General features: G+C 37.3%; 1 protein-coding gene across 11 annotated transcripts in view; it reads right to left on the bottom strand.

Annotated features, from left to right (window-relative positions):
• The window catches only part of CACNA1D (calcium voltage-gated channel subunit alpha1 D), a 171,437-nt gene that overhangs the window by 128,897 nt on the left and 16,853 nt on the right, over window positions 1-25,687 (bottom strand). The window lies entirely within an intron of this gene.

Genomic DNA, 25,687 nt, shown 5'->3' with positions numbered 1-25,687 from the left:
TATATATTCCATCTTCAGAGGAAAAATTTTTTTAAAAATGAAAATCAAAGAGGAGTTTCAGAAAAGTAAGAGTCCATACAAAATTAAAAATTACACAAGAAAATATAACAGAAGACATATTTAACATATTTATCAGGGAAATTGCTGAAGAAGTACCAAGAGCTGTATCCTCTAAGTAACTTCAGCAGAAGGAGAAAAGAAGAAAGCAAACTCAGCTTGATACCAGACTTCATCTTCCAGGAATTTGAAGAAGGGATCATGAAAGTTACCAATAACAGCAACGCAGCTAAAAGCTCAAGCAGAAATCATCATTATCTGATCTCACCCAACAGGAGCTTAGAGTGGTTATGCCAGCCTGAAATAATGACTGCCAAAGCAACCCAGGGAAATGTTTTATCATCAGACAATTTTATTGCTATAAAAACAAGAACCATTCAACTCAATATCTTCTCCCTTCCTCAGGGCCAAAAAGCAGTGCCCTTCAAGCAACCTGGAGGAAAGAAATTAATCTATGAATAAAGTGTCCCTTAATAAGCTTAGTAACTCCATTTTGCCTTCCAAACACACCTCTGACCAAATCTGCTCTCTCTTGGCTGAGATCCTATGTAAACTTGTCAGAAGAAAAGCACAACACAGGAAACTGTGCTTAAGAGTGAATACCAGAGACTCATGTCATTCACTAAAGTGCTGGGTCAAAAGCTCTGACTGCTCCCTAAACAAAGCTTTCCTTCATTTCCAAGAATGTAGAATTTCTTCTGCCCTCTTTGAGCAGCCATGACCATCCCACCCAGACCTGCAGACTACTCAGGTGCATGTGGGGCATCTCCTGCCACCACTCCCACACTGCTGCAGTGCTATTGCTCAAGGTTTTCACCTCACATCCCGAACTTTGTACAGCTTCACCATCCTGCATTATGATATTAAGTTTTGCTATATCCAAAAGGCTTAGGACTTGGACAAAAACAATGTAATAATCCAGCCCAAGTGTTTCATGGCCTATCCAGGACTCTTTCAGTTCTATTATAAGTAGGCACTGACAGATCCTAAAATGACCTTCAGAACTCTAAAACAGAATACCCGAACTTTGTACAGCTTCACCATCCTGCATTATGATATTAAGTTTTGCTATATCCAAAAGGCTTAGGACTTGGACAAAAACAATGTAATAATCCAGCCCAAGTGTTTCATGGCCTATCCAGGACTCTTTCAGTTCTATTATAAGTAGGCACTGACAGATCCTAAAATGACCTTCAGAACTCTAAAACAGAATACACAATAATCTACCTAAAAACAAAAGTGGAAAGAATTACAAGATTAGTGAAGAGCTGCATGACAAAATGAGAGGTAATGCAATTAACATTAAAGAGAATACAAATATAACTAACGAGACTAGGAAGAAAAAAATCTTATTACCAAAACAAAATGTAATGAATGAACACAGTTAACAGTAGTCACAACTAAGTCAGCCTACACAGAAGTAAGTTTGAAGAACTGAGTGAGTCTACCATAATTTTGCAGGGAGTAATTTGCTCTAGACAACATCACGAGATCTAAAGTATAATGGGAACAAATTGGATTAGCACCAATTGCAAGGAAATTAAATGCAGGAGTACTCCAAGAGGAAAGAGACATGCAAATTGCTTTCATAGCAATGATTTTCTCTGGGACTGCAGAGACTAACCCAGCTTGTTTCAGTAAGCGCAGATGTCTTGTTTAAAAGAACCTCGTTTTAACAGGGGAAAGTGAACATTTTTAGGAAGATTTTTAAATGGTTTTTTAAGAAAACCTGACAAGAAAGATTTTTACAGCCCAGTGGGAAAGCAAAAGTTAAAAAATATGAGACTTTGACCAAATTATTTTTTCTTTGAATTGTCTTTTTTTTTCCCCTAGACATCCTTCTGGCTCTCTTTGCTCCTACAGGTATTCCTGGAGGTAACCTTGTCCAGGCTTCTAATCTCATAATGAAGAGCTCAGCAAAAGTTCACTTTACTCAAGCATAGAGTTCTTTACTTCACACTCAGTATACTCAAAACCACACCACAGAACACCAAAAAAGCCAACTATTGAAATATGCTGCATGCTCTCTTTAGAAACAAATTTTTCACCAGAGTATTTTGCTGTAACAACTAGCAAAAACTGTTGAAAATTCACTAGATTCATGCTAAGGAGACTGGAGACTCATTTTAACAGCTTATACCAATACATCAATATTTATGTCAAATGGCCTTAAGAAAACATAGCTTCATTTGTTCAATATTATTTAAATAGAGATGCTTTGTTTACTAGATTAAATTTTATTCATCTTCACTACAGTTTACTGAAGTTCTTCTAGCTGTATTAATTTTTTTAATTCTTTTAATGCAGATATTTTCAGTAAAAAAAACTACCCTGAAAACACAAATATAAAATTCAAAATTGATCAGAATTAATTTCTCTCCTATCTCTGCACCATTAAAATACTAATTGTCTAATACTGTTTCTTCTTCCCATAATGAACACCCAAGTGCAAATAACCACAAAGATCTGCTCATAAATGTGTTTGAAACACCTTCCTGACAGCTTGTTGCAATGGATGTAAAACAAATTCTCTGGAGGCTTTGCCCAACAGTGAATTCTACAAGAAATATGGAAATCACCTGTCCCCAGAAATTATTTGCAGCATTTTTTAAAGCTTGCTGCTTAAAATACAGCAGGGTAACAAAGCCCTGTTAGGAAAAACACCGTACATGTAAATCACCTTCTTCTTCCAGAGGCTTCTCTTCTCATACAGCAGGATTCTTATTTCCCTCCTTACAGCCATGGATTAACTTTCTAACGAGAATTCTGGCAGGACTTTAGAAGGTCATGAGCCCCAAACTATTTCTTGTTGACTATAGACATGCTGCTCAAAGAAAAGTAACACATTCTCCACTGTGATCACAGTCCCTTCTAAGGAAACATTGAGAACATGATGGAATCCTAAAATATTTAACAAGGATGTATTTTAGAAGCTGCTGCTGACAACTTTACTATTTCTGTGAGTATGTTTTACAGCATGACTTCCTTCCAATTTTGAAGTATTACTACCTTATTTGGGAATACTGAGATCAAAATCTTACACAGGAGAAAAGCTCCTAAACTGTACAGAATGCAATGTAGGTAAATGCTGAATATTCTTTCATTACCTGTTATATGAATTTTAATTTACAGCCTGATGACAGAAGTGAAAATGTCAATGGCCTGAAGAACATCAGTGCAAGTTACTGCAGCACTAAATTGAGAAAAAAAAGCCCTCAAAAACCTGTGCTTTATCAGCATAATGGCAGTGCAGAGAAATACACTCCTGCCACCACCTATGTTAGGCCAGTATCAATGTTAACATCAACATTCACAAAAACCCCAAAACTGCATACTCAACAAACTATCTCAGCACTGTTACATTTTTCATCCTCTAATTTGATTTGAAGAAGCTGAACAAGTCATCCCTCATATTTCTGCAAATATACAGCTATACATTTGTGCATATAGATATATAAATATATATATATATATATAAAATCCCTGAAAACCACCGATGAGCTCAAGGACATTGGCAGTGGCCATGTTAACAGAAAAAAAAAGTACCTGAAACCAAACAGGGTTTCAGGTACACAAAGTGTACCTGAAACCAAACAGGGATATGAAATTCCTTTGATTACATTTATGTCCAACTCTCACATCCCTGTTCACATTCAGTAATAATACAGTCTTTAAAATTCTCATCTCCTGATAGTCATGTCAAAAAAAATAATGCTATTTAATCTACACTTTAGAATACCTCCAGAGTAAGGACTCCTTCCTCTGTCAACATACTGGGGTCCATTTCCTTTCAGCACTACGTAAGAATATAAATATTTACTAAAAATAGTTCAGCATGAAGATGAGTCACATCATCATGTCCTTGGAGACCAATTAAAAGTGGAGTCATTCTGATCAAGTGTTACAATAACCATCTAATCATCAAAACAAATAGAATTACACCTTGAGTAAGTACTATTTAATGCAAGAACAGCTGAATCATACCACAAGTTTTAAAAGGTTGCACTGTGTGCAGAAAGAATTTCATTACTTACAATGGATTACACATCACAACAAGGCTTGAAATGCCGGTTCTCACTTTTGGAAGGAAGTTAGAATGTGTGTGGGACGTGAAATTAATTAAATTTTGCTAAAGAACCCACTTATCCCTACTCATTTGCTGCATATCATGAATGAGAAAAATTGGCAGGAGTAGGTACTGTTCCTTTGGGAAGAAGACCAAACACAGACCAGTTTTGCGGAGAAATCTTTTTGACCTTGGCTCACACAAGTCCATAGGACTGTGAGTCTGGCATCTCGTGTGTAAGGCTAGTGAATAAAAACGCCAGCAGAAATATTCCAAACAATAAACCTCTCCAGTTAATGCCAAATGGCTCCAAAGAATGGTTGGAACCTGCCCATTGGAGGCAGAAAACTGGACACTTCCCTTACGGGATCAACTTTAACCCTCAGATTAACCAGAATAAGACCAGACAGGATTTTCTGGGAACCATGAGGGCAGATACAGAAGGATGTTAGGCAGTCACTCTGCCTTTTACTTCTGCCCGAGCCCAGAAGGCAAATCTTTTTCTCTCTCTTTTAATAACTCAGTGCAAAAATCTGCTATTTAGTGAGTAACATTTTGATTTCCAACTCAATTTTCAGAAGTGCCTCAATTTCAGATACCTAAAATCAGCAATCACCTTTAAAAATATTTTTCTTCTTTGCAGAAACACTGTTCACAGTATTTAATGAACAAACCACTGATACCTTAAGAGTACACTCCTACACAAAAATCTAATTTCAGAATTCTGCATTAAGACCTCTAAATGAGCCTAGCCACAACTGAGAGTCCAACATGTCATCATGCTTTCAATGAGCTCCTCTATCACAACTGTCGAGTAAAAAAATTCATTATTAAAGTCTTCCCTGAATTTCCAAGAGCATTCCGCAATATTTGTAATAAAATCCTTTTTTTAAAAATTAGTTTCTTCAAATAGATCAACATTTCCTTATTTGGAAGGAATATTTACATGGGGTTCAAGAGATATATGAATGTTTTATTTGACATATTCTGATATTCACAATGCTTCAAACCAAAAATAGCAAAAAACATGTGGGGAGCAACTGAAAAACAATAGTCAAGATTTTTTACTGTATTGCACTTTTTGTTTCAAAAGTTATAAACAAGTTAAGGAACTTTTTCTCTATACTTTCCCTGCTATACAAGGCTTTTTCAATCATCAATGAAAAAGAAAACTGTCAAGATCCAATTACACTGTTGTGAACTCTATATGACAACCTGTTCTAGTTTCTCTGGATCAATATTCTGTCATTATTCACGTCAGGAAACTTTTCAGACACCTCAATTTAAATGAGCACCACAATAACTGAGTATTTAGAATAAAACTGGCTGAAATCCATTTTCATGCCAATGTGTGCTCATAGACTGTGCTTCTGCATCCATTTACATTTGAATACTTGTTCTGATGACTAAGCAAAGTCCTATAGAAGCTGTCTTATTTAATAAAAGCAGTTCTAGCAATTCTAATTAGGAGCATTTGTTATTCTACAGAGATGCAATTTACAGTGGGGATCATAAAACAAATCATGATAAAAGCCAGGATAATGTTCTTCTACCAGCTCAGCTTGATAGATATTGTACACATGAGTTAATATTTAAACTCCTTCTCCAGCAGGAATAGCCATACTCCTGCTTTAGCTGCTTTCATGCATGGAGAAAAGCCAAAGGTACTAAAAACAGCCAGTCCAGGTGCAGAATTTTCTTGGTTCAACTCTTGCTACAATACCCATACTGCTGCCTACAAAATGAAGTGTACAGCAGTTAAGCAAAGTGTGCACACTTGAGCACTAACATTACAAATCTGGAGGCTTGCTTGCAAAATTGGTTAACACAATGCTGAAGAGAATTCTCGGATTGGTGGCACCTTTTCCTGGCCATCTCTCCTCTAAATTCTAATTAATACAGTATAGTAAGTAAAACCAGGTATCTTTAACTGTGACCTAACGAAATATTCTGAATCAACAAATGGTGAATAAAAAATAAACTTGCAATTGAATACAGAATATATTATTCCTAAATTAGTAGTGTATCTATCGAAATACACATTTACCTCACAATTCAACATAAATGTACCTTTTCTACCAAATTCCTGATTTCGCCATATGTTCTACTCATTTGACAGCAATCCAAACATATTATACACATGGAAGCACAAAAGTAGTTTAGAAAACCTTAGGGATAGTAAGCAGATCAATTCAAAGATTTCTCCTAATCTGAGCTAGACCAAAAACGTACAATGAGATTTCAAAATATAAAACCAATACTGCTGCTAGAAAACAAAATAGGTGACCTATTTTTTATAAAAATAATTTAGAGTTCTTAAGCAATTAGTAAATGTAATAACACTTCAAGAGCAAAGAGTCATCTGTAACAAAGTAACATTTGAAAACTGCATCTAAAGCAACTTCCCTTACATAATTAATATGGGCCTGCTTCCTAGATTAGTACATGCACAAGGGAAGTTTTCTTTATATGGAGCTCTGATTACAAGATTGCAGGAAAGCTAACGAGTTGCCAGGGCATGTGACTTTGGCATTCATTGTCTTCATCTTCCAATCCTCCACAGCAAACTTCTACACAGTACCTACTGAAGGAGAAATGCAAATTCAGACCAGAATACATTTAAACTGTCTTTGATTTACCATGTCACTAGATAAAGCAATTTTAATCATAAATCCCTGAGAGTCTTAAAAAATATCTAGATGATGCTCCTGCAACTTCTTAGCTATTCATTTTCAAATATACAGAAACACAAAGCTCAGAGTGCCCCAAAATTACGCTTTTCAAGTGCATTTAGAAATCAGAAAAGGATTCTGTCCCATTACAAGAATGATGCACGTGTCACGCATAATCTTTTTTCTAGGTTAGCAACATATCCTCTTTCTCTTAGATTAATTTATAGTTGCTTATAATTTATAATCTCTTAGATTATTAATAGTTGCCACTTGTATCACACTTTCCTAATCAGAAGCTTAGAAATGCCTTAAAGCCTATAAGGTCCTACATGGAATTATTGTTTCTGTTTAAGATATAAAAGTGTTTTCTCCCATAACCATGTGTTGGGACCAAAATTCAGAGATTCTTTTTTTCAGGCATGAACAAAACCAAGAGATTCACACTTCTTATTCTCCCAGTATGTGTTAAAAGAGTCCACTCCAAAATATTGCATAATTCAAAGTTATTGCAGAAGGAATGACAGTTTTATACATTTTTGTGACCTGTGCTACTATGTATCTCCATTGACCAAAATCTGGAAGTCTTCCTGGAAAATCAGGACTTTGCCAATGAGCCAGATCAGTTTGGATTCACATGCAAAAATATTCTTTCAGTTTTACAGTAGCCCATGATTAAACCAGGATTATATAATTGCATTCCTGGTGACTGGCCTGCAAAACCACAAACAAACAAAAACCCAAACAACAACAACAGCAACACAACAAACAGAAAACCCAGTTAAAAGAGTACTTTCTACTGAGAGCAATCTAAACTGCTGCAACAGCTGCTGTCTTTGAACTGCTCAAACTTCCCTAAGAAATGCTTGTATGCTGTGTAGAAACACAATAATTTCCTTACTATTTTTTTTTCTATCACAGGCTTCTTTTTTGCTTTTAAGGTCATTCTAATTCCTTCTTTGGACTTCTATATCAGACACAGCATTAACTGAGCTGATAGACCTGGCCAAAATAGAAAACAGAAAAGGACCACTTGCTTTTCAAGTCACAATGATGAGTCATTTGGGTTTTTATAATTCATAGCTGTATGTAAGAATATAATTTCAGAAGATTTGGGAAAATATAAAGTTGTAACACTTTCAAACATAAGTTTAGTGTCATACAGAAGGGAACTCCAGTTTTTCAGGGGTTTGTGACCTTACATGAGGCGCAATTCACTTCCTTAAAAAGATAGTCTGACCAAAAGGTTAAAGAAGAAGAAAATAAAATTCCATAAAAAAAGTGTTCTGCCAGTGAATCACCATGCCAGGCTGCTATGACACTCCTTCTACTCTAATCAACTTTCCTTTTAATGTGATTTCTGTAATTGCACAGAACTTTATAGGCAGAGTCTGTAACTAGTACTCAAAGCCCCCACTTCCCAGCTCCTGAGAAGATACAGCATGTGAGAATGCATAAACGACAACCATTTCAACATTAATATCTTTGTCCATAGTCAGCAGACATTGTATGGATCACATTACTTGAACACAAGTTATTCAAGAAGATTCATTCCTTCTTCTGATACAGAAATTCCAATAGAGACTTCTAAATATAGGCACCCAGTAGTTTCCAAGTCATTTTGGAATATACTTTCATTTGAACTAGAGCTACTGGCATAGCATATTTATTTGGCAATAACCACAGTAGTAGTTATAACCCATGTTTATTCATCTACCTATTCCAGTTGAACAAAACAATTACTTGGTTTGTTTTTTACTAAAAATAACCATGTGTTATTTTAATATACATTATTTGAATAATTTTAACATTAATCTATTTGGTTATATTAACTAAAAAATGTTATCACAGTTCTTCAGCAATATAAAGCAGGTTCAATGAGTGTACTGACAAACTTTCTACCAGTCTTAAAACATTTCAGTATTTTTACCCCCTACTACTGCAATAGCATGGAAGTCATCTATGGAGGGGAATTATAGCCCTGGTAAGGTCATAGAAGACAAATTAGGGAACTGTGTTTATATACACTAGGTACTACATTTTTATTCAAACTGTGAAATTCAAGTTTCAGTTTTTCAGTACTTATTTAGTGTGCAGTCATACACACCACACACACGCATACACAAAGATTTCTTCTTTCTTCCTGTAAAGTTTCAGAGTTTCCACATTTTCATGCTCTTGATTAGTCTGGTGCAGTAAGATGGACTTTTATTAGTGATCAATTTTGCCATTATTCTTGCTAGAGAAAAGACACTACTTTTGAGAATGGACTTAGGAAGCAGTCTCTTCCTAAGCTCATATTCTTCTTTTTCTCTCTGTGCCACTGAAACAAGACTGAGTTCAGACAAGAACCACTCCTAGCCAAGGAAAAGCTGGATAAGGAACAGGGCTAAACAATTAACTTGCTTGAAGAAAGAAATCTTATACCCTCATTTGGTTTATGAGAATTTTCACAGTGCAGCCCTTACACTGTGTATGTACAACACACTCGATGAGGACAAACCACAATATTTGACCCTGCAAATAATCATGAGGGCAATCAACAGATAAGAGAACATTTATTTTGTCTTGGGTGTAGTGCTTCTGCTCCATGTGTACATCCAAGCCTCTGACCATATTAACAAAGAAGTAAACAGAACTTGATAAATGAAACAATTGCACATAAGAACCCTGTTTTATTTCTCATCTTAATTTCTTGTACTCTGACTTTTGTTAGGGAACTGAAAATTCATCCTGTATGAGCAGCAAACACCGAAATTGCTGTTTTCTGTCATTTTATGTGCATTTTAGTTTCTTTATAAGATGAAGAATCTGATTATCACATTAAAAAACTATGACTGTTCACAATTTTAATTTAGAAAACTATTGCAGCAACACTGGGAAGCTATAGAGTTATTCAAGAATAACACTGCTGCTTTGAAATTAACTCTATATTCAAGTAAGGAATCTGAAATAATCTAAGACTCAACTGTTATATTAATCTCCAGATTTCTCTGAAGCAATTCAAGGTTATTGCCTTAAAACTGTCAGGACAGATACCTGCACCACATGTTAGCCACTAGCTGTGCAAGGATCTCCTGGGTACTCTGAAACATGTATTGAAAGTGAGAACAGGTAGGCTGAACATGTCAGATTTCACTGTATTAGCAGTTGGTTCCCAGTTAATATTTAAATAGTTAACTAGGAAGTTTTAATCATTGCATTTGCACTGCTGTGATAGAAAATATTTCCCTCAGAGAGCCCCAGCAGCATGCATTTGGCCATGAAGGTATGCCTGCAAACCTGAGGAAAGAGGACAAAGATGAAGAGCAAGAAATAGGATTATCTTCTGCAAGCTACACTTGCTGAGGGTCACTCTCTAATCAGCCTCCACACACAGACACTCCTGTATCATCACAGCATCAGTGTGTCAGTACTAAGAACTGGTCCTTTTTTTTCTTCCTGTAGTTAACTGTCCCCAAAGGCACTGACCCAAAAACACGTGCAGTGTTATCACCTGCCATGTCCCACAGCACATCTGGGAACAACAGGTACAGCCTCACTGCACTGCTTCTAAACTTTTCTTTGCAGTTGACAAACATGGAACTGCATTTCTAATGTGGAACTCCTAGCAGAAAAAGAGTTTATGTAACATGGTAGAAGGCTGTGCACTTGCAAACCCAGTAACAGCTGCAAGTGTTGTAAGCACGTGCTCCTCAGAGCATGCACAGCCCTCACTAGTCCCAAACAGTTTCTGATAAATGAGAGTTTTGGGAAAGCATCTGCTGCCAAAGTAACTCACACAGTTCCTCACAACCACCTCTTTGGAGGAATATTTTTGAAGCTGTACAGGTTTATAACCACCAAAAATTTTTAAATTACTCTTACGATTGCAATCCATTCTCATATACCAGCTTTTCAGGATTACGTTGACTTCTCTGTCACATCACAAAGAAAATTACAGCCCTTTAAACACAGTATTGCCCATGACAGGGCACAGGCTCTGTACCCAATGTCTGGAACAAAACTTGTCTCTATCATCTGATGCCTTCCTTCCACTTGGTTTAACTCTAACAACTGTTTCTAACAGCAGGTAGCCATGCCTGGTTTGGAGTGGGACAAATCAATTTGAGGGTAATGGAGAGCAAAGAATATAACTTATGTCAAAATACAGTGTATGTGTGGTGTGTTTTACACAGCTTTCCTCAGCAGAGCACTGAGGAAAGAGCAATATCTAAAAGTACAAGCAAACTTGTAAAATGATCCCCAAGCAGATCCTAGAATGAAAAGAAGCCATCAACCAGCCCCTGGCTCACACATACAACACCAAGTAAGCCTGACTGCAGTCCCAGGGGAGAACTGCCCTGCCTTGCCAGTGAGCCAAAGTTTCAGCAGCACAAACACACAAAGTGCCCAAAGCCTGACACCCCCAGTACCTCAGTATCCACGTTGCAAATGTAATAAAATATTTACCTAGCACAGAGGGGCGTGAAGAGTAATCAATAAGATCCAATTATCCAAGGTATTTAAAAGATCCCTGGTAACACATTCCAGCTCTGTACACCTTGCTTACACTCTAGGAGTGAGCCCATGTCCTGTGGGCACACGCCTCCATTCCCCAGGCACTGCTGCAGCACACCAGCAAAACTTACAGTTCTCCAGGGGATGGGGAAGAGGTTGCTGTGGTCAGATCAGCTTGCAGAACCACAAATTAAATTTTGGTAGTGTTTCAGAGAGTCTGTGCCTTGCTACCCAATAAAGAGCACTGCTAGAGCTCTTTTGATTACCAAAAAAGCAAACTGGAGCTGCTTTCGATTACCAAAACCACTCTAACAAGAAATGTTACTGCTACTACACCATTTAGATGCAAGATCTGACAAGAAACAGATTATTACACAATAACTTAAGGTCGTATGTTCCTCCTGTAATTACAAATTAACATTTTAATTAAGCACAAATCTCAAGTCCTATTTTTTTCCCAAACCTGTTTAATTAAGTACACCATGACAATGAAAAAGCTCTTCTTACTTACTATTAAATCACTTAGAGTTTTGTTAGACCAAAGCAAAGAGTAGTGACAATTTCTCATGAGGAAGGACAATTTAGTTTCTCGTGCTTTTCATAGAAGATACAAGGCACATTCATTTCTGGTACAGTATTACTAGCAATGTACAGAAACAGTATTACTGCACTAGTACAGAAACATCTTTTAGGCTTCCTTTCCTCCAGAAGCATCAGCAAAACGAGGCTAGCAAAGTACATTTTTTTGGTGTGATTTCCTTTGGCCACAGCTTTGCCTCATCAGCAAAATATCACTAAAACAAGACAAGAACAGCAACTGTTGATCACATCTCCTTTCTGCTGTATATGAGGTCCTCTCTACTCATACTGCCCACATTATACCTCTAAAGTCAAGTAAAGAATCTGAGATTACCTAAGACTCAGCTGTTCTATTAATTTCTGCATTTCTCTGAAGCAAATCAAGGTTATTGCCTTAAAACTGTCAAGACAGACACCTGCACCACATGTTTGCCATCAGCTGTGCAAGGATCTCCTGGGTACTCTGAAACCTGTACTTCTGTCACCCTTAGTAGCTCTCTGATGCCACCTGAGCCCTCCCAAGTTCTCCTCTGCAATACCCAACGCTGTCACCTCTGTGACAGAATCTTTGTGAGCACAGAACTCTATTCCCAAGGCCCACACTACAAGGATGAGAAAGTTATCCTGATGATCAAAGACATCCAACCCACCAAGTGTGCCTGACAACACCTTTTATATTTTATGATCAGACTGGAATACTAGGAGCTCTCAAATCTCTGAGAGAGTAGTAAAACCAATGTGCAAATTCACCTAAGGAAACTAGAAACAGCAGTTTTTTCTAATCTGGCACGTCAGTGATAGTGGTGGCAAACACAGCTCACAAAACACGTTAGAGACAGAAAAGCTTTCCCCTGCTCTTTGCTAAGGATACAGGAGATCATAATACCATTACTGACCTCGACCTCTGACAATGTCAACAGAGAGCAGATGCTCTGTTACTGGCAGAGCTCTCTGCTCTTTGAGGTAACAGCAGCTTGACACAACATGCTTTAAATGACATCTACACGTGTCACATGGAAGTATGCAGGCTGTCATAGGCATTTGTCTGCTCACCTTTAAAAATACCAAAATGAAGAAGCTGCTCCTAACTGAAAACCTCTCATGTTTAATAATGCAGAACTAAAATAAAATTAAAATAAAGCCCAAAAAGAAGACCTGAACTCACTTCATTGCATGTATGCTTCAAGTGTTTTTCACTACAGGATAAGTTAATTCAATAATTAAATCATCTGTGTGCATTGGGTCTTGGGGAGGGGGGGTGTGGAAGACACTATTTTTCAGCTGCTATGTTTATTTTTTTTTTAGTCCTCCCAAAGCCAGGACTAAATTCAGATATAATTCTAGAACTGCAGAATTATAGTCACAATCAGTATAACTAAAATAAGAACTTGGCAACATGTCTCTTCATGCCTTGTATGGCATTAAAGGTACCATCTGTGCACTTAACAAATTGATAATAATGTCTTGTTACCAAATGTTGCACGCTCATGTATGTATTAAGGCTTCTACTCTAAAAATGCATTGAAGCATAAAAAGAGACATTAATTCTGAATTACCTGAACTAGTACAATTAACATTTTGGCCATGTGCTAATGTAAATACCATTTATCCACAAAACAAACGGCCCACAGAGGGCAAAACAAAAACAAACAAGAAAACCCAGGTTTCCCTTCCCAGAATTTTAGTTATTTTTCTTTACTCATTCTGAAATTGCATCACTCCACAACTGAAGGACCAGCATTCAAATGCCAGTGTAAATGTATTGGAAGACTGTAGATTGCAATCCATCATGTGAAATTTCATGCAAGTCCCTTGCTCAAGTACTTCTGCCTGCTTTCGTCCAGTTCCTGCTGCTGTGTGATGACAAAGCTCTCAACCCCACTCCCCTCCTGTGCTTCCAACAAAAGGAGGGAGATTCTGGATGCAGAATCCCTCACATAGGGGAAAAGTTGCCAATTTTGTATGTCAAACTTGGAAATGAAACTGTGGGCAGACATCTGGATCCAGCTGAAGAGCAGAAAGGAGAACCCCATTCAGTTTATTCTCAGCTGTTCATCACTGCTTAGTTTAGAAAAAGAAGTGAGGCTTATTATTAAAACGATTTCAATTAACTCACTTTGAAACATGAGGATAGGGAAGAACCACAGTGACAGCTCTGGGAGATAGGAGAAAGAGTTCCCTCCAGCAGGGAAGAGGAGACAAGATCTAATGATTAATCTGGTTTTTAATATAATTCAATACATTTTTAAAACTACTTATAAAATTTCATATGTATAATTAAATTTGACTTCAAATCTGAACATCAGTCTTAACAGGTTTCTAAAAACTCACCATGAGTTTATACAAAAGACATTTATCCCAACTTTGCCAATGCTATTCTACTTTTCCAGCTAAAGGTCACGTTAAATTTTAGAAGAGTTTGGATTTCAGAAAAAGAAGTAAGGCCTTCCATAAGACAGGTCTTACGAATATGCAATCATAAATGCTTTATGTAACACTTGTATTTATAATATTCATGATGCAAATAAATCCTAGCCTTTTCAACAATTCTGAATGTTTTGGAAATGTTTAGGCTTTTCCAAAATTTAATGTTTTTTTTTTTCTTTCTGCGCTTTCCGCCTCAGCTCCAGAAGAACAATTGAGTCAATATATGGTCATTTAGTTTGCCAAAATCCAAACAGGAAGCCAGGAATTCAATAAGTAGTCCTCCTCACTGCCAATCAAAATCCTTCCACATCCCCGGTTTCTCAGCTATGAAACTCTTCAGATTGCATTCCTGAATCACCCATGTATGGAAACTTTACTGGTATAATATCAATTTACTCTCCTTAAGGGTACCCCCCCTTCCTTGCTGTTCAAGTAATTTCACATCAACCAGTGAAGTCAAAAGAGTCACTTCACTATCACCATAAATGCTTAATAGCACAAATGTGATATTTATAACAAGTAACCCAAATCTATGCAGGCACATCTGGGCCTTTTAAATTGAATTACAATGCTTAATAAAGCCAACACCAACAAAGACTTAATTCAGACAAGAGGAAAATATTTTTGTCTATAGACATCTCATGAATAAATTCCTAGTTTATATGACTACAGATGGAATCAATCAAGGTCTTAACTTCAAAAGAAACAACCTCTTGTCATATCAAATAACAAAGTTTATATAAGAACATAGTTACTTCCCACTACATGCCATGTTCCTGATTAATACTTAAATACTATCAATATTAAGATCTCTGCTGTGCCTTTCAACACTACTCATTAAAAACATCTTCATTTCAACAGCATCATGAACTGGGACATTGCCCAGGAACTGAACAAAATATCCAAGTTTATTAAATACTTGACTTTCAAACCCAAGAATATTAAACACAGTTCTCACCAAGTATCCAGGCACAAATTTAGCTTTAGTAAGAATGTTAGGTTGGAAGCAATACATTCAGCTTGCTCTGAATTCATTCACAAATAACTGTGTCAGCCTCGCCTCTATCACCCCTAAATTCCTTATCACCCATTTATAGGCTCTGTCCTCGGCTCTGCAAGGAAACCTAATGTGGATCATTTTTAATGTCCTTGAGACTGTGCACATGAGATTCCCTGGCTGTACAGGCAGTAGAGTTCTCCTGCTGGTCCTTCTTAGTCACAGCCTCCACTTTGCCAGAAGAGTCACTCTCCAAAGACACAAAAGGGCTCCCATTCTTACAGCTTTGTTGCATTAGCAAGTCAGCTGCTTTATCAGCCAAATAATCATTACTAGTTTCAAATTCAAGGAGAGGAGTACCATGATTTATGTAAATATCACCAATCAGGAAGAAATCAAATATCAAACAATAGCTAGGAAATGCCAGTGAGTAAAACAAAAACTGGGTCCCCTAACTTACATGTACACAAATCCACCTTATGTGGCACAGTTCAGCACCTGAAATCTACAATTACATGATTGTGAAATCCTAAAAGTCCAACAGCAAATTCAACACTATAATCAGAAAGCATTTATACCTCGAGTCTGGCAGCATTCTCAATAAAAAACAGATTAAATGATACAACACCATTCCTGTGCATTGTCTCCACTGTCAACCAAGTATCCACATTTCACTATCTTTCTATCCCCCCATAACTGCAGGTTCAGATATTGAAACCCACTGAACTGCATATCTGCAGTTCAGATATTGAACTGCAGGTTCAGATATTGAAACCCACTGAAAACTTGCATGTTATTGACACCTCAACTTGTTGAAAGGTGATGAACCACACCCTTATCACAGCTGGATAGCTGAAATCAGCTTGCAAATTGAAGACTATACCACTAAGACAGAAATTAATATTTCAAATATGCATTGACTAGTGACTTTTAAAATCCTCAATCATATAATTTTAGAATGGACTACAACATAAAAGCCCTTGCTTTATAAACTTCCAGCCATGAGCTCCCTTTTGCAAATTACTAAACCTCATGTTGAATTCAACATGTTGAATTCAACATATTATTGCCCTAATTTGTTGTATCTAGTCACTGTCTAAAATATGAAAAATAAATTATTATATCACAACACATTTTTGCCTAAGAATGTTGCATAAAGCAACTGAAATAGCAAGCAACACTGCTATAATAGCTATATATATGGTGTATATATATATATGCTATTATAGCTATATATGTGGCTATAATGCCACCTTTAATCAACACTGTGACACTACTGTTGATTAAAGGTGGCATTAAAAATCTAATTTTAGAAAAAGACCCAAAGAAAGAATCACAGAATACATATAAGTATTCTGACTTTTTATAACCCAGCCTTTAACAGATTTTGACACCACAAAACAGATATCTGGCTATAGAAACCTGATATTTCTTTACAACCTATTCAGAAAATCTTCATGTGGGCCAAAGTTCTGACACAAACTAAAATTTTAGAAGTGTTCTGGTCCAAAGAGAAAAAGCTTTGAGACTACAATTTCAGATAAATGAATTCTATATTCACCATGGGATTTAGTACCTATGACCCTAATACTAATTCCACACAAAGCATCCGCCAAGGACTTGGCTATTTCCTTCCCATCCTGCACCCTAGACAAAAGTGGATTCATGCACAGAGTTTGAGTCCAAGCTCACTGTGCAAAACAAGGGAAAAAGTGACATTATGGTAGCTGAGAACATTTAAAAACTGCTGCCTTATTCTTCCTGAGGTAGTCAGCACACTTGCAACAGATAACTAATGCTAATGAGACACACTAAACCTTCTACACTTTTATGGAAGGACAGGCAACAAAGCAGGACATTTCCTCAGCATGAAAGGGTCCTCTAATGATTTTTGAAGTATTTAGCAATGAAAGCTTTCAGCAGTGAAAGCAACCAAGAGCGTGCCTCTCCCAGCTGTTGTCTCCATCTGAAGATAAAAAAAAGAGAGGTACAGCTGACTGATGAGCTGAATGAAAAGGCTTTTCTCACAAGTACACAAACTATTACAGACATCAGCCTTCAGCACAGAATAACTTTCTACTTCAAAAAAAGAGGATGAGTTGTACTAAATAAAATTACAGTATCAACTTCAAAAGTTGCACTAACCTGCATTTTAGAGGCTGACAGAAAACACACAGAATAGAAATATAAAAGTGCTATCAAACATGCTAATTTACATGACTGAAAAATGGTGTATGACTTCCAGAATGTATTTCCTCATTTTCCTGCACCTCCACAGAATCATAGAATGGTTTTGGTTGGAAGGGGCCTTTAAGACCATCTAGTTCCAACCTGCCTGCCACAGTTCCACTGTTTCTGGTCAAAATGAGGTCCCATCATTAACAGTCCCTCATGCTGTAAAGGTTATTGATGGCTGTTTTGCAAAACATTTATCTCAGCAAGCATCACCACCACTGTAGGCTGCCAGCACAAATGCAGTAAGCATCTATGGTTCCCTTGGACCTCATTTAACAGCTGAGCCCAATCTTCTTATCCCCACAACAGGAGGACATGAGATGGTGCTGAAGGAGAACACGACACTATCAGGTTCCCAGCTTGCTCACCCATCTCCAGGTGGAAGCCTGTGACCTGTGTAGAACAGGAAAACCATGACCAGCTGCTCCCAACCTGCCCCCTGGGGAGCTCGTTTTGGGGCCTTTCCCAGAGAGATCCCCAACAGAGCAACTGAAACGTGCAGGCATCCTGCATAGAGACCTCCTTTTACACTGCATCATGCCAATATTATTTTGCCAAAGTCCTGCACCCTGACAGCGTGGGCACAGCAAACAGACCCAGGGAGCTCCCTGACCCAGTCCTGCCTCCTAAGAGATATGCATTTAGAAACAAGTAAATTTATAGGAAAAGCCACAAAGCCCAGCTGAGAGAATCTCTGACAGATACTCCTCACTGAGCTGCTGACCTTACACAAGCAATGGAGCTGCTCATGAGATGGCTCCTTAGGAATCTGCACCACTTGGAGACCGAGTCTCCTTTGGGAACTCATGGAAGTTCTTATCAGTGATCCAAAAGCATCTAATGGAAAAAGAAATTCCTGTAACATAGTTTCATCTTTACTGTACTGATTACTACATACTTCAGCAGCAGCAGCTAAAGAGAGCTCTTTTCAAGAGAGTAGAATAATGTCCCACTTAAAATTTGAGTTGCATTAAACAATTAAGGCAAGAGAAAGAATGCATGGAGGTGTGCACCAACTGCCCCAAAAAAAAAAAATCCCACCATTTTAGCTCCTGGAGTTTGGAAGACTTTGAAGTTAACAATTTTTCAGAGGCATGCTCTCTGATGACTGTATCTCATTTGTTATCCACGTTCCCTGCTTTATTGCAGCTGCCTTTCTCAAGCAGTTAACTGAAAAGTTCTGCATAACAGAGAAATCTCAGAAGCAATAAATATGCAGTCCACCCCTTCTTAGCATCTAGGAGACCTGAAGGCTAACATAACTGCTGGACAAGCCAGGAGAAGAGTGGAATCATCTGTATTCACTAAGAGGACAATGCCTATTTCATATCTTGGCTGGATATTTATTAAAACCAATGCAACACTGCAGACAGACAACATTTGGCCCAAAGGCCAAAAGAAGGCCCTGATAATGAAGGCTGCTCCCCAGAAGAATTTCCATTCCTCCTTACTGAAGTGCTCCTACCAGCAAAGGTAGCACCATCATAATGAAAGACATGCCTGAACACAATCCCAAACCTCTTCTCATGAGTAATTATAAAGACTTCATCAATTTGCACCTCATAAAGAGACTTTAGTCAACCCCACTGGAAAACAGAAGCGTGATGCTATTGTTATCATCATCTCTTACAGGACTGGGGGAAAAACAAGCTTCATGAATCAGGGTTGAAATACTCTCCCTTTCCTGCCTTCAAGACTTCTACAAAGACTTTTATTTTTAGGAAATGAAGAGCGAGGAGAGCTTTCTAAACAAAACAAGCAAACACACTTTGGCACTATGTGCCAAATTTCAATTGAACTTGCTTTCTGCTGTTTAAGTACAATGTCTTGTTTTCTCCTAGATACTTCCATGCTCACTTGGTTGACTAATTCACCATTCACCAGGTAATGAAGACAGCTGATTATGTTGCTGCTGCCTGTGGTTGACCAATTTTAGTTCAACCATGTTTTCCTCCTACTTCAGCTGGAATCAGCAGCTTCTTTCACCATCTTTCAACACTAAGAAGATTATTGATTTTTTTGTATATACATGTTAACTTAGTAATCTGGTAATAGAAATTTGTTTTCAAGAAAACTATAAATCAGTTAATTAAGACACAAAATTAAGACTAAAATCTTGGGACAAGAAAATAAAGCAAGAGATAGTTGTGTCCACCACACATTTTGATTTGAGAAAATTGTTTGGATATTCTATAGTTTACTTCATCACTACTGGCTGCCTTCTTCACAGAAAACACCAGAGAATGTGAATTAGTTTATGATGGCATGATACAGAATAGGTTTCTATTTAATAACACAAACTAGAAAGATATTTATAATACTGTGATGCACTTTAATGAGAAATACTGCATGCAACAATACACTTAGCAACACTGTTCTGAGCCAGCATTATGTGTAGGCAATATGTAATGTGTTATTGCCAATAATGTACAGAAATTATATTGAAATTTCTGCAGATAAGCTGATTTACCTGAAGTCATTACTAGAATCTATCCGACACCTGCTAGCTTTAACTTCTACCAAATAAGTGACTCAGAAGTGCTACAATGAAACATTTGAATCCAAATGGGAAACTTGTGGCAGTGTAACATCTGAAAGGCACAGCTGACACAGCCTTAAATGATGTTTTAAGTTCCACATGCATATTCTGTTTACCTGTGGTACAAAAGCAGACATATTATTATCACAGCTGCTACACTTCTACAAAATGCATCTTTCTTACCAACCTTTCCATTATACAAGATACACCCCTACAATTCAGAATCTCAGCAGCACAGGACTCAAGATGCTGGGGGCTAGTTGAAGTAATCAAAATGTAACCTAAATTGGAGGCGTAGCTGAGGGAGGAAAATGAGATAGGTATAGGGATCAAATTTGTTGTTGGCTTCTGTTTGACACCTGACAAAGAAAATTTTTACTACTTTGAACTTCAAAGTTTATTTGCCAAAATAAGCATTACAATAAATACACAAAACACTATTGAATACAGTTTTTAAAAGGCATCTGCTAACAGAAAATATTCCATCAAAAACAGTATCTGCTCCTGAATAAATAGTATCTATCCAGTACACACTAAACGAGACTAGAAATGTTTGACAGGCAGGAAAAAAGCCCAACAACATTCTGGTAACCCAGACCACTACTTGGTAAATACTGGGTCAGACTCAATCTGATGTAATACTCCAGTGTGACACAGTGTACATGACAGCACCTCAGATCATCTTTCCAAGGAATCAAAAGTCATTGTGTCATGATGTTTTCTGATTCAAAACATTATTTCAGAGCGACACCTTCGCAGCAATCACTGCATTCTTAAGTTTTACTTCCTGACAGAAAAGAAAAATACCTACTACAGTGATATAAAAGGATAAAATAGCTTGTTAAGGGAGAAATAGAAAGAGAAACAAAAAAAATTGCAGGTGAGTTGGCGACTACTCCACATCAGTTTTTTTTTATAGTCAAGATGTTAGAATATTTATCTCTGCTGAAGCATCTTTAGAATCAAAATTATAACAATCAAGCACAATGACCAGATTATGCTCTCTCAAAACATTTAAACAAAGTATGGTGTGAATTATTAAGTGCGATGTGAACTACCTCATCTAAAATCACTGAACACAAAGGCCCTACCTCTAGCTTGAACTTCTTGAGCTGAGGATTACTGGATCCAGTACGGAGCATTTATTTTGCTCCCTAGACATCCTCTACTGGCCAGTGTTAGAGCCAGGATCGAGGGGTTGATCCTACAGGATCAGCTGCCATAATTTGCTGCTCCCACACTAAGGAAAACCTTGATAAAAAAAGAGTTACTTCTAGCATGCCCAAGTTAATTTTGGGGCACAGATAATTCTTGACATTTAGCTTCTAAATAATTACACTGCTTGAGTTATTGATAAAAATAACTTTCTATATCTTTTCAGAGGTGTGAATGCTTTTCAAATTTACATAGAACCCATGTATGCTGACTAGAAATCTACAGCTTAGAGCAAACACATTGCTCTGTTTTAGGCATATATACACACACAGAGTATTGTAAAATAGAAAAAAAACTGAGTGCTTTGCTTGTCCCCTTTGGAAGATCTGTGTCTGCCCAAGCTGAAAAGGTCTCCATTCCCTATGCACAATTAGGACAGCAGAATACAGGCCAGATTTAGCCCTCCAAACAAAGAATTTCTAAGCGTGTCTTTGATTTTTATTTTTTTCCTGTGATTTATCCAACAACGAAGGTCACTGCAAACCACAGAGTGCACATTTTACTGCTTGTTACAGCTTATACAAAACCACAGCTAGCAACTCAAAGCTAAAATCTGTGCTATTTTTCTTAACTCATGCAGAGCATGCTTGTATAGATACAGCACCAAATTGTCAAGTAATCATTGCCTATGGCAGCATCCAACTATTCCTGAAGTTGTGGGAAACCATTCACCAATTTTAATGTCTTTCGAAGTCTTGTTATTTTCATCATCAAAATATTACTGCTTATAAAAATCTTTTTGTATGGGAAGAAAAACTGTATTGGGAAAAGCTTTAGAATAAAATGTGCCAGAATCCAGCTATTTTGGTAGAGTGAAGATACATGCAACACATGGCTAACTTACAAATGAGGGAATCAATTCTCATAAATGTTTATCAACCTAACAGCTACTGACTGTCATGATGAAGTCATGACATTTATAAAAAAAATTAGCCCACTCTGATTTTTGCCTCTGCTTTTTTTGCAAATTTGCTGTAACATGTACTTATTTACGGGCTTCCAAAGATGAGTGAATTCTTCAATCAATTTCTGGGAACCACAGCTTTTTATCTTCAGCCTTTAGCCTGAAGAAAGAGTTCACTAGATACAAGAAAAAGTATCCATGATGGAATTAATACTATATATGGCAACATACTAAGTTAGATAAGCTGCTTCTGATTTGAAACAGGTACAGTAGTTAAATTACAAAGCCAGGTACTTAGAAAGGTAGGTTCTGTGTATGATATCAACACTCTAGGCTTGGCTTAAAAAAAAAAAAAAATTACAATCCCTTGAGACTCTACATCCTACTCAGAGTTATAACAATTCTAACATATAATTCATTACAATCTGAAAGCTGAAAACATCTCTGCTCCCTGGGAGTCAAGTATTTTCATGTGATAATAAGACCACAGCAGTTTATCACTCATTAGCTAAGTCATGATATTTTTAGTGTTCATGGTTAACACCTCTAATCTGAAAGTAAAATGCATTCACTTAAAATATGAGCAGCCATTAAAAAGTGGCTTTAAGATGATTCACCCTGCAATTGGGATTGCCTCAGAGCACCACCTAGTCATTTCTAATCAATTCAATAAATGAAGAGAAATAAATATAAATCAGTCTTTGCGTAAGGACACACAATTTTAGTATAAAAAGATCCATTTTGTCTTCTAGATAGAATGATAATAAGTCCTTTTAACTTCCCTTCCTAAGTCAAGGTAAAGGCCTCTAATTACCCCTTTTTAATTTTCAGAGAAATAAATATTCCACCACAAACTTAAATTTGTAAAGCAACATCCAAATCCAAGGATTCAACTTCAAGGATTTTCTTTCATTCCAGTAGGACTTCAATATGCACTATGCATGATGGAAGTCACAGCAAGTAAAAGCAAGACAGCATTTGCAGTTTTGCAATTCTTTTCTAAAATACACGGCCAGAGCTTGATAGTGAAAATCCTGAACTGGCTCTGTGAACAGTAAACCATGGACTTGAAACTCACAGACTTTACTACTCATGGTTACTCCCCCAAAGTTTTAGAGGAGAAAGGATAGGATATGTTGTTATACGCTAAGATTCCCTCTCTTCAGGCACTGCAAGGGGGTTCCAAATTGTGCAGTACAGGAATAGCTGATGTTCCAGGGTCCCCCTGCTCAGCACTGACCCTGCACTGGAGTGTCTGGCACTCTGAATGCTGCCTGTCAGCTGAGGAAATGCCTCCTGCAGACAAATGTGAGCCCATGTATCTGCCCTTGCCCAAGAAACCAAAGTATCTCTATTATTAGTGACCTCTCTAATAGGTTAGCAAGGAGCAGACATCAGCATCCTACTCTGTAATTACAGAGACTAAAGTGTGCACACAATGACTGTGGAGAGACACTCAAATCCTTTAAGTTCATTGATAGCTGATGAGGTTACCTTTCAGTTCATATCACTCAAGATCTAGGTCTCAGAAGAACAGATAAGCTTCCCACTATTTATCAAGGTTAAAAGGTATATTGTTATGTGAAAACATCAACTTAGGGCCTCTACTACCAGCTTTCTTCCCACGAAAAATGAGAAAAGGTGGCAGAAGGAAATGAATAAACAACTCAGTGAAAAACAGCCTTAGTACCTGGACTTCTGGCACCTTAATTTGTCCTTCACATTGCCAGGGACTTACTCTGAGATTACTGGTTAATAGTACATACATCTCAAACACAAACTTCAAAATTTCATATGGGAAACAAGAGTCTGATACAAAATACTTTTGTGTTTTGTGGGATAAAATGGATATGTTCACTTGCATTTTAATAGTCTGAAGATTTAGGTAAGGTTTCTGTGGGTTTACACTTTTTCTTCCCCATTCTGCAAAAATGTTGTTTACACAGCTGGTTGAAAAATTTCATAATCTCTTCTAAAGAATAAATCCTCTTCACATGACAAATATCCATCTCCCAAAAAAAAAATAAAATAATCTGAACTTCAAAGATCCCAAATCCAAAGACTGAATTACCTACATGCAAACTGTTCTTTACTAGAAGTGAAATTTTTGACAAAGGATATTAGAAGTTTTGTAATTCTGTAAAAGCAAATTCAGCACCATTTCCTTATTTCATGGCTTTAGTAGTATTCTACAAAGCAATACACCAAAGAATATAACATTATTTATTCTCCATCCCTGGAAGTGTTTAAAGACAGGTTGGATGGGGCTCTGAGCAACCTGATCTACTGCAAGGGGCATTGGGACTAGATCACCTTCAATGTGCTTCCATTCAAAGCCAAGATTGTGATTTTATATTTTTATTGCTAAGTGATAAAACGTAGAATTCCGAAGACAGAATCCTGCAATTCAAAAACACCTTCAGTGGTACCATTCCCACCAGTTGGACAGCTCCCATAATTTTGAACATTCAAATTATCACCCTTTCTTTTGTCATGAGCAATTTCTGCTGAATGGGGTGTGGCCTGCCTTGGCTTCATTGACAGATCACCTGTTCAAGGAATCACTGAACTTCCCAACTTAATACTGAGGGGTGCTGTTGCCACCAATATAGCAAATAGAGGCTTAACATTAGCATTTCCAGATACATGGCATGAAACACTGCCTGGAAGCTTGCTGTATCTTCTGAGACATCTAACATTAACTCCCCCAAATTTCCTGTCCTACTGCTGTTTACCTAAATGTCACTGCTTCTGCTGTATCACTATGGGAACAGTGGCTGTTCCTTCTGTTCCCATATTGCCACTACCAATCACTTTTTCTTCGCCAAAATTTGCTGCCAAAACACTCTACATACTCAAATTTAAAATATAGCCTCTAACAACAAAATTCTCCAGAAAGCGTTCACCAGAACGTCAGCCAAACCATTTCCAGATAAAGACAAAGTAACTGTTTTAAGAGAATTCCCTAGATATCATTCCACTGTCTATACAAACCCTATTTACCATATCTGGATCCTTCACAGCCTCAAAGTTACTTTTCCTTTTGACAACCTTTTAAAGCAGAAAGCTGTTTTATAGGCAGGAAATTCTAAAAAATGCTAAAAAGATAAATATCCTGTCCAAGAATACCAAGAACTCCACAGCAAACTAAAACATTCAATGTTCATTCCTGAAGTTCTTGGCTGAAGTCTTACCTATGTTCTCTTACCCTTTCCTTTATGGCACCAAACTAGTTGACTTTCTCAGCCCACATAGTTCAGTGCTCCTTTTAAAGAAAACAACCAATTGTGTAAGCATGAAAATTAATAAAGCCTGATCCCTTCAGCCTGCCACTGTTTGAGTTTTGGGATGACAAGTGGCCTGCAGGTAGGGGAAAGAGGGAACACAAAGTTCCTCTCCCTGTTCTCTAAAATCATGTAAAAATAACCTGGAAATGTTTGTTTCTGTTTTATTTGGTTGAAATCAGATACTCTCAGAAGCTGAAGCTAAATCAGCAACC

The sequence above is a fragment of the Anomalospiza imberbis genome, chromosome 11 (genome assembly GCF_031753505.1).
Source record: "Anomalospiza imberbis isolate Cuckoo-Finch-1a 21T00152 chromosome 11, ASM3175350v1, whole genome shotgun sequence".
Lineage (NCBI taxonomy): Eukaryota > Metazoa > Chordata > Aves > Passeriformes > Viduidae > Anomalospiza > Anomalospiza imberbis.
Note: the sequence above shows the minus strand (reverse complement) of the source record. Positions and strands in the feature narration are given on the sequence as shown.